Source organism: Panthera pardus, unplaced genomic scaffold, assembly GCF_024362965.1.
Source record: "Panthera pardus isolate Hobbes unplaced genomic scaffold, ASM2436296v1 HiC_scaffold_2, whole genome shotgun sequence".
Taxonomy (NCBI): Eukaryota; Metazoa; Chordata; class Mammalia; order Carnivora; family Felidae; genus Panthera; species Panthera pardus.
In genome coordinates this window covers 20205169-20215727 of record NW_026526765.1, presented here as the reverse complement: position 1 = coordinate 20215727, position 10559 = coordinate 20205169, and positions in this window count along the sequence as shown.

Below are 10559 nucleotides of genomic sequence, written 5' to 3'. Positions count from 1 at the left end.
GTTTTGTGTCATTGCTAGATGAAAGAATAATTGGGCATATTAGAGTATGTGTGGTTTTGTGGGAGCTTTCTGTATGTTGTTTTTAATGTTTATTTTATTATTCTTGAGAGAGAAAAAGAGAGAGCATGATTGGGGAAGGGGCAGAGAGTGAGGGGGACAGAGGATCTGAAGCAGGCTCTGTGCCAACAGCAGAGAGCCTGATGCAGGGCTCGAACTCACAAACCGTGAGATCATAACCTGAACTGAAAACTTAACCAACTGACCCACTCAGGCACCCCACTATGTAGGTATTTATTATCATAAAATACACTCAGATATATAATTTTTTTAAATAATAAGGAAAATCTATCAAGTAAATAGCTATAGTAAGATAAGATAGTGTGTAACTATTTTAACAAGGTAAAATATAACAAGCTGGATAATTATAGTAGACGTTGGAAAACTAGGTTTTTCAATAATGAACAGAAAGCAGTCCTGGCCACCAAGCAATTTACATTTATTTGCATGGGGAGGTAGAGAGGCAAACACACATAGATTTGTATGTACTAATCTTGGATGTCATAGACCAACTGTATGCAAATAACTCAAATGTAGGGAAGAGTAGAAACTGAAACTCTTCCTGGTCACTTGTTCTTTTAACTCTGGATGTCCAAGGGAAATTGAAGGAGGCACAATAAAATGTTTCACAAATTATTTCCATCCTAGCACGTGAAAACATGTTTCAGAACCTCTTAAGACAAAGGAATTATTCTATAAATGGAAAAAGCAACTTCATTGTGCTTTAACTATATAAATAGTAAGATCTTTGGGTCCAGGACAAAATGGATGAAAACATAGCAGTGACTGGCTTCCCTGCAATAATACTGCAATTATGCCTAGAGGAGAAAAAATGCAACTGAACCTCTGCATTTCTCAATGGGGTTATGAATTAGGAAAGAGTTTCTTTGTACTCATAGCTAGGTGCATCAATAGACTTCTTACTCTAACTACATTTCTTCCTAAACAATGTATGTTTGATCCTTGAACAACACATGTTTGAACTATGAGGGTCCATTTATACGTCAAGTTTTTGCAGTCCAGCACTGTAAATGTATTTTCTCTTACTTATGATTTTTGTTAACATTTTCTTTTCTCCACCTTACTTTATTGTAAGAATACAGTATATAATACATATAACATACAAAATACATGTCAATCAACTGTTTATGTTATTGGTAAGGCTTTCAGTCAAGAGTAGGCTATTAATAGTTAAGTTTTGAAAGAGTCAAAAATTATACACAGATTTTTTTGACTATGTAGGGGGATGGGGTTGATTCCTCTAACTGACAACTGCATTGTTGAAGGGACAACTTTAGTTACTTTAAAATCATTAATTTCTTTTTCTTTGAATATAAGCAGTATTTTCTTTTACTCATTGCTGACAATTTACACAATTCAAATTAAATATGTAGATATCCAATATGCTCTTTGGGGATTTTACTCTGTGTGTTTCTCTCATATTAAAATTACTCTCTAACTGGAGTATGATAATTCTCCAGTCCTTTTTTCTAGGGTGTTGCTCCTACTCCCTATAAATCAGATCATTATTTCAAACGCCCTGCAACATTTCCTCTGCACCAGTAATGATCATCTATGCTATTCCAATCTCCCTTATACTTAACATCTCATACCTCCTATATTATTGAGGTTTGTATGTTTTTTCCCCAGAACATATCTATGATCATTATATTCCCATGTACATATATACACAAATAGGTATAATCTCCTTACACTATATAAAATACATGTTTATCACCCCAAAAATGTTATTTGTGTCTAGTTTCTAGATAGTATTTTTATTTGTCAAGTTAATCTTCCCCTTAGTTTTCCAAAATTGAAAGCTGTTGATCATGGTACGAGAAATAACATTGTTATTGATAATCTTTTCCACAAACTGTTAACTATTTAGCATTTCTATCAGTAACTAGGAAACACTAATTAAAAGTTGGTCAAACAGTTTCTGCTGATAGCAACTTTAAAATTTCTTTTCCTTAGACGTGGATCATCAATATGCATTAATATATTTAGAAAAAGAAAAGATTTTACACTGAAAAACACCCAGATAATCCAATTAAAAATAAGCAGAGGACCTAAGTAGACATTTCTCCAAAGAAGACATGTAGATGGCCAAGAGACATATGAAAAGATGCTCAAAATCACTAATTACCAAGGAAATTTAAGTCAAAACCACAATAAGATATAATCTTATATTTGTTGGAATAGTTAGTATCAAAAAGACAAGAAATAACAAGTATGGACAAGGATGTGAATACAAAGGGATCATCGTGCACTGTTAATGGGGATATAAATTGGTGCAATCACTGTGGAAATCAGTATGAAGTTTCCTTAAGAATTAAAAATAGGACTACTGTATGATCCAGTACTCCCACTACTGGGTATTTATCCATACAGTGGAATATTACTCAGCCATAAAAAAGAATGGCATCTTGCCATTTGCAACAACATGGATAGAGCTAGAGAGTATAATGCTAAGTGAAATAAGTCAGAAAGAAAAAGATAAAAGACAAATACTATATGACTTCACTCATATGTGAAGTTTAAGAAACAAAGAAAATGAACAAACAAAAGAAAAAGGAAACAAAAAACCAGACTCTTAAAAACAGAACTGGTGGTTGCCAGAGGGAAATTGGGTGGGGGATGGGTGAAATAAAGGGGGAATAAACATTTTAGAGAGGCTTTCTGAAATTGACTATGTGTCAAAATGGAAATATATATAGTCTTTAGCATTCTACATATTAATACAGAATACAGTTCAACTTTCCATTCAAAGGAGTTTTTTACTTTTTTGAGAATTTGTGAAAATGAAATACTGTGTCTAAACATTACTAGAGACTTTCTATTGAAAATCTGAATGATGACCAGTACCAGTACTAGTCTAAAATAAACATATAACGCAGTTGAGAAATAAGAGAGGCACAGAGGTGATCTGTACTGAACAACATAATGTGATATCCTGTCAGGGGCACTAACTTCTTTTATCAATTAACAGGCAAACTTTGAGACAACTTCAAAGCTGTAAAATACAAGGTTTGTGCTGGATTTGGACTGGTAGATAATATATTGATAAAATATGTTATTTTATATATATTCAATATAATATATATTGAAAAATAAATGAGCTGAGTATGGGCAGAGGGGAAACAGAAATAGCAGTGTAGAGATTAGAAAGTAGTAGCATGTTTGGAATGTTCTTCATATTTGTGCATGAGAGGTTTAGGAATTTAGAAGGAAGATTTACTTTAACTCAGCTAGTGGAGGTGAACTCTAACTTGCAATTCATTTCCAAGGCATGAGAAACTAGTCTTTAAATATTGACTATGTTTATAATTATAAAGATGAGTGTAATTTGATCAGAGAGGTTCTTTTTGACAATATAATGACCACTTCTCACAGACTGAGTGATACTAGAGGTGGAGAACCTAATGAAAATTACAAAATGCAGGAAAAAGGCAATAAGTATAAGAAACAGCATTAAGAGATCCAGGTGGTAAAAGTTTGAGTGAACATGATTAAAGAAACTAAGACTATCTTTCCCCTATTTATTTTATAATATTCAGTGAAGCATTACAAAAGTTTGAACACTCATAAAAATATACATTCTGACATCACTTTTGTACATAGACTGCTTTCTAGCCAATGGATAAATTATCTAGTTTGCTTGGAAAATAATTCATGAGATTTTTGTTGTTGTTGTTGTTGTTGTTGTTGTTGTTGTTGTTGTTTTTAGAAAAAAAAGACATTTATACTATATTTCGGGGTATCTGATGCTAAGAAGATATATTTTGAGCAAGAGAATATAGCAACGGGTATAGGAGTCCCCAACACTAACATCTGGGGCTCAGTGTTTTAGGGAACCAGGCTGGCATTCACAGCCACAGATGGTATCCTCCTGTTGGCCAGAAATAATCTCACAGGACACCAACATCAGACAACATCACTCTGGGACCATGATGAAGGGACACTTAAAACAAGAGTGCATCATAATCTTCGCCAAGTACAGACAAGGGTAGGTCGCTATGCAAACCACGAAACATCAAACATTCCCTTCTCCCCGCAAATTCGAGTCACTGCTGCTCCCTCACCAACTACAATTTTAGTTTCTTTTTATTTCATCCTATGCTCTTAGCAATCCTATAAACTGTTCTCTGTGAGTTTATATATAAACTGGTTGTGTTTCAATGGGGAGTGAGGAAAAGTTTAGGCCATATATATTATACTCTTATATGTGTCTGTAGAGTACAATTTAGGGAGAGAGCCTCTGTCTTCATGTTCTGGTCTCAACCACTCCATTTATCTCTAACTTCATGTGTTCTCAGAATCTTAGTGAACTCAGCCATAAAAATTACACTTAAGGAAAGAGATTGGTCAAACAATATTGCGGCAAGAATTCTTCATTGTGCAATTTCTTGGAAGGAATGGATAATTTTAGGTTGTGATAATTATAGAAAACAATGTAGGGCTAGCAAGACTGGGGTCCTGGAGTCAGGTTGAGTTTAGTAAGAGGGGTGGAGAGAACAGTTGGAGGCTGAAGTCTTGCAAGGATCTCAGTAAACATGTTTGGTCCTTTAGGGATCTTTCCCAGTAGATAATTTTCAGGGGATACATAGCCCACCTGTTGTTACTATTAATGTGTCATCCTGTCTATTCTCAAGCAGTGCCTTGGTGTTATGTCTCAGTTTTCTTTTGGCTTCTTTTGTGCCTTGACATGGTGATCTTCTAGGGGTAAAGAGGGTGACACAAAAGAGCACAGCCATCAAACTATGTTATGATCCGTTCCCTGTCTATGGCCACAGCAGTCCTTCATTATAATAATTTTTTCCGCACTGGGACACAGCTACCTTCTATCTCCTCAGATCTCTCTTAAGGTTTGTTGTTGTTGTTGTTGTTGTTGTTTTGGTTTGCTTTATTATCTATCATCTATCGATCATCTATTTATTTTTCTATTATTACTAAGCAAGGACCTCTGTTATTTCTCCCTCAGAGCCATGGTTGGTTATGGATGCCTACTTTTCTAGTATTGCCAAATTTTCCAAGTTCATATTTTGAGGAATATTTATTGAACCTTTATTCTTCCTTTCTGTTTTTGTTTTTTAGTACAAAACAAAATTTGGAAAATTTTGTGATTTGGAAAAATCACAGAAATATAAGGAAGAATATTTATTGATCCCCAAGTCTTTAAAAGCTTTGTACATAATGCCTTATTATTATTATTATTATTATTATTATATTATTTTATTTTATTTTTCATGAGATTGAGAGAAGATTTATAAATTTCTTTAGCTCCTGTTTAGAAGAGAATAGAGCACAATCTCAGCATTTCATTGCGGATTCTCCTCAATTATTTATTAGACCTTGTTTCTTGGTTACTTCTTACACCCTTTTTTAATAATCTACCCATTCAAGGAGCTCCAACTTCTTTTCAATTTGAATATATTATCCAGTACTCTATTTAGTATACACATATGCACATATATGTATGTGAATCTTTCTCTCACACACAAATGTACACTCACAACCACTCAAGTAAAGGTAAAAGAAATCCTCAATACTAAAAGTGAATATTAAAAATAAATGTATAATATAATATATAAGTGAATATATATGATGCAAAAAAATGTAAAGCCACAATACGATTAGCTTAGTCACATTTTACATATTACCCCATCAAGAAAAATGTTAGTTTTACTTTTTAATCAGATACACACAACGCAAGCGACTTATTAACATGTTGAATGCCAGTAACATACTTTGTATTTTAATACTATAAGGCTACATGCATTGTTCAGTTGAAGGTGATTTATAAATAAACAAAATAGGTTATTTACTTCTTGAACACATAGTTACAGGAGCATGACTCATTTCTAATTTTAAATTCATTATTATTATCCTTTCTTTGCCAATGATTTCCTATTTGTTTCTCAGTAGTACAAGGTGTTGCCTTTAATTTAAAAATTGGTTGGAGCCTGGTTATTCTTTTATTTTTCTTACAGCACCAAAATCCTCTGAAAATTTCCATAGACAATCAATTTCCTTTAAAATATGAGTTGAAAATATCAGTACTTGGTGTTCATGAAGTATAATTAATGGCAGTAAATTGGAAAGATTCATAGAAACATTCAGTATATCACTTTAATATTTTACTATAAGTCTCCTCTAAATATAATTCTGTCATATAACTTCTTTACACCTAACAAATGTATTAAATCATGATGATTTAATGATTGAATGATGAAATTAAAAATAAATACCTTAAAATTTTATTAATTAGCAAAAATCAAATAATCCAAAACAGGAGCAATAAACTGTTATAAGTGCATCATTTTCTACAACAAAGAAAAATAATTTCATGAAATTAAAAGTTTGGAAGGATTTAGATAATGTGCATCGTTTAAACATCTCTATATTTAACTTGACCAGATTTATTACATTGTTTTCATCACAGTTAAACGTTTATTCAGATTTAAATGTCAAAATGTTAAGTCCCAAAATGTATAACATTAATTATGTATCATATTTTATTCTAGAAGAGAAAATGGCCTGGTCTCAGGTATAGTTGCTTACAGCTTGAATCGTTTATAGTAAATTTTTATATGAAGCATTGGTACCATTTCTTTCATTCAGGGAAATAAAATATTTTTTCCGGAATGTAGTAGGGTACAAAATATATGGAAATCTTATTAAATAGGATCAAATGAAATAGTATAGATGTCCCAGACCATAAAATCTATGAAGAAGCAACTGATTTAATACCCAAAGTGCTAACTTGCAGACCTAATTATTCATTTATGTTTGACGTTAAAATACATTTTGAATAAATACTGTAAAGTACTTTGTCTAGGGACAGTCTTATATTGGCCATAATAAAGGTGAATTTTTTACTGGTAGTTGGATTATTCTGGCAGTCGCCATATTCTCATTATTAGATCATATACTGAATGGTATTCTGCTGACCTTTGTTTGATTTAATTAATTATAAGGGAATATTTATCATAGGTCTTAAATATTGGTTTAAAATTACAAAAAAAACACATAAAGACAATTGAGTCAGTATTGTTTTGCTTATATAAAGAGTACCAAAATAAATATTTTCTATATGATCTGTTTGGAATTATTTTTCGAAAAATAATTATGTAAGTTCCAGATAAAGAGATATTTTTCTCTTTAAATTGCAAGAGTAATAACAGATAGCAACATTCTAAATTATATTTCTATACATATTTCCCATTTGGCAATCCTATTCCCATTAAATTAACTAATCACCTTCCTGGAGTGAGAATTTCATGCTTCAAATAGGGGTTGATTAAAGATTAGTATTCCTGGTAGTTGGTCACCTGCTCATCATTAGAGTTCAAGGGCTCTGGCTCCTCAGATGAATGAACACTGCAAAGAATTCTGAATATTTTAAATGCATGGTTTGCTAACTTGCTCTCCATGTGTCTGAAATTGCCCAGTATGCTCACATATTTTTTATTTGTGCCATTCTTATATATTATTACTGAATACACTTAGGGAAAAAAAAAAACCATAATCAAAACCATTTTGACTGAATTTAACTTAAAATCAGGCCATAGAGTAGAGGCTTATTTTGCTCTTACTTTCAAAAGTAAATATATTTTTGAAAATGTGTTTACAAGTTAGGTAACTGAAAATTCAGCGCTCCCATGTATCAGGAAATTATTTTTTTTCTGGAAATTAACTTGATAAGTCATATACTTTCCCTCCTTTCCCATTAACAATAAATACTTAAATCATCTCAGAAAGCCATATTGTAAAACTTTCAGGTTAGGAAATATATATACATTTTTTAATCATTATAGCCCTTTATATAATCATCTTACTGTTTGAGGAAATAAAGATAAATTCCAGACAGGTTTGTTAGGAGTTGTATTAATATTTATTTCTTAACATCCTTAATATCCATATTGGACTAAAAGTATCTAAACAATAAGGGAATTCAGGCATCTGCCTCCCCAACTTACTGCTAAGAGGAGAATTTAGGAAAGCACACTCACTCAAGCTACTAGAGAACTGTTTGGCACACATCTGGGTCTATGTACCCCAAAGTGATAATAAGTCAACTGCTTCCCAGGAAGGCTATATGTATCTGTCTCCTCATGTAAGTACATAGGTAATTCACAGTGAAGAACTTTGCAGTATAACTGTTACATTTTTCTAATTATTTTAAGGTAGTAGCTGTTATATAATTACATAGTAGTCATTTAAATCTCAGCAAACCAAAGAAAACATCAAGTAGTAAATTCTGAGATAGAATTAGAATGCCAGTGATGAGTCCCACTGTAGTGAAATAAAGCGTATAATCTGCAGAAGCAAAGGCACGTTTTGAAGCATCTGTCCTATTAGTTGATGTAAAAACAAATTAGAAGAATTGCTAAAAAATGCATGTTTAGTATGTTGTAAAGACCTAAAAGTTATTTACCCTAAATTATGTGGAATTATTAGTTGTATCTGCAATAATTTTGAAATGTAAAAATTATCTCTACAAGACTAGATAAACTTGAGATCAGCTTCTAAAATATAAATTAGGCAGTTTATAGAGTGCCTGAGTTGCTCAGTCGGTTAAGCATCCAACTTTGGCTAAGTCATGATCTCATGGTTTATGAGTTTTGAACCCCATGTCAGGCTCTGTGCCGACAGCTCAGAGCCTGGAGCATGCTTCAGATTCTGTTCCTCCCTCCTTTTGTGCCCCTTCTCTCTCTCTCTCTCTCTCTCTCTCTCTCTCTCTCTCTCTCACACACACACACACACACAAATAAACATTAAAAAAAATAATAAAATAAAATATAAATTAGGCAGTTGAATCATGAAATGATTGGCATTATAGGAAAAATTTATTTCAAAGACCAAAGCATAGGAAATGAGATCATATTCAGTGTCTAAGTTTTTTCTTATGTTCGTAAAGGGTGAGAGCATACCTCCCCTACAAATCTGCTTAAAACAAATCTTCGTAAAACAACTGAACCCACACCAGTGCCTGAACCCAATTTCCCAGCCCCCAAAATCTTCAAGAAAGCATGTCATATTGTGCTTTAACTTTGTGTTATGAATTGAATTATGTCCTCCAAACAGATAAGTTGAAATTCGAAGTCAGAATTGTGACCTTATTTGTGAATAGGGCCTTTACAGAGATAATCAAGTTAAAATGTGGTTATTAGGATGCATCCTAATCTAATATGACTGGAGTCTTAAAAAATGGGGAATTTGGACACAGAGACAGACATACAAAGAAAGAAAACTATGTGAAGACACACAGGAAGAAAATTGCCACATGATTGGACCAATGTGTCCATGAGCCAGAGAACTCCAGAAGCTAGAAAAAGCAAGGAAATATTCTCCTCAAAATCCAGAGGAGAGAACATGGGCTTACTGGCACCTTGCTTTGGGGCTTCTGTTCTCCACAACTTTGAGAAAGTACATTTCTGTCATTCAAAGCCAGCCAGTTTTTTGTACTTCATTACAGCAGCCCTAAGAAACTAATTAACTTTGCATATCTTATGTATCTTACCATAGATCACTGGGGTAAACATAGTTCAGCTTAAGAAATATTCATCAAAATGGATTAGTCAGGAACCCTATATAAAAGAGGAGATGGTAAAGCAGGAGAAAGAGAAGAAACAGTCACCATAACAGCAAAACATTTCACAAAAGAAAGCCTGTAGAACTTGAAGATGAAAAGGAATATAATACATTGAAGTAGGCTAAGAAACAATGCTCAGAAATATAGAAGAAACCTAGACTATATTTTATGGAAACAAAGAGTAAAAGTGGAAATGGAAATGCTGAACCATGAGAAATAAAAGAGAGGACAGGAAGAGGAGAGTCTTGCACTTCTCAGTTGTGTGATTGCTATTTGCAATCAAGAGGAGCCTGACTTCTTTACATGTGAAATATTTAAACTATGGGTGTCCATGTTATTATTCTATTACTTTAATGAGGAAGTGTTCACTTCATAATGCTGGAACATTCCTCTGTGTGTTATTATGGAAAGACTGTTGAACCTCAATGGATAAAAGTCACTTAGTGGCACCCATGTATGGGGTGAGAAGGACCTCCTCGTGACATTATCTCATTCCAATTAATTTTCTCTTTACATATTCCTAGAGTCCCAATCTCATTGACTTGGACCTGACATGAGTAAAACACGAGATGACTAAATAATTTAGTACATCAAAATTGCCAAGCCATCATTTATCCATGTGTTTATCTTTTAACTGAAATTTGCTGGCATTGAGAAAATGTGTGCATTTATCTGGAAGCTCTTTTTTTACTGATCTAGCTATTCAAGAAAAATTCTTTATTAAAGGAAGGAATTAGACCAATAGGATAGCCATTTATTATTTAAGATTGAGTAGAACTTAATGATAGACCATGAGCAGAAAGGAAATCTCCATGGGCAGAGGAGAGGACAGAAAGAGGAAATACATTTTCATGTTTCAGTATTTTTTGTTATCTGTAAAGCACCATTAATAATAATTTTGAGA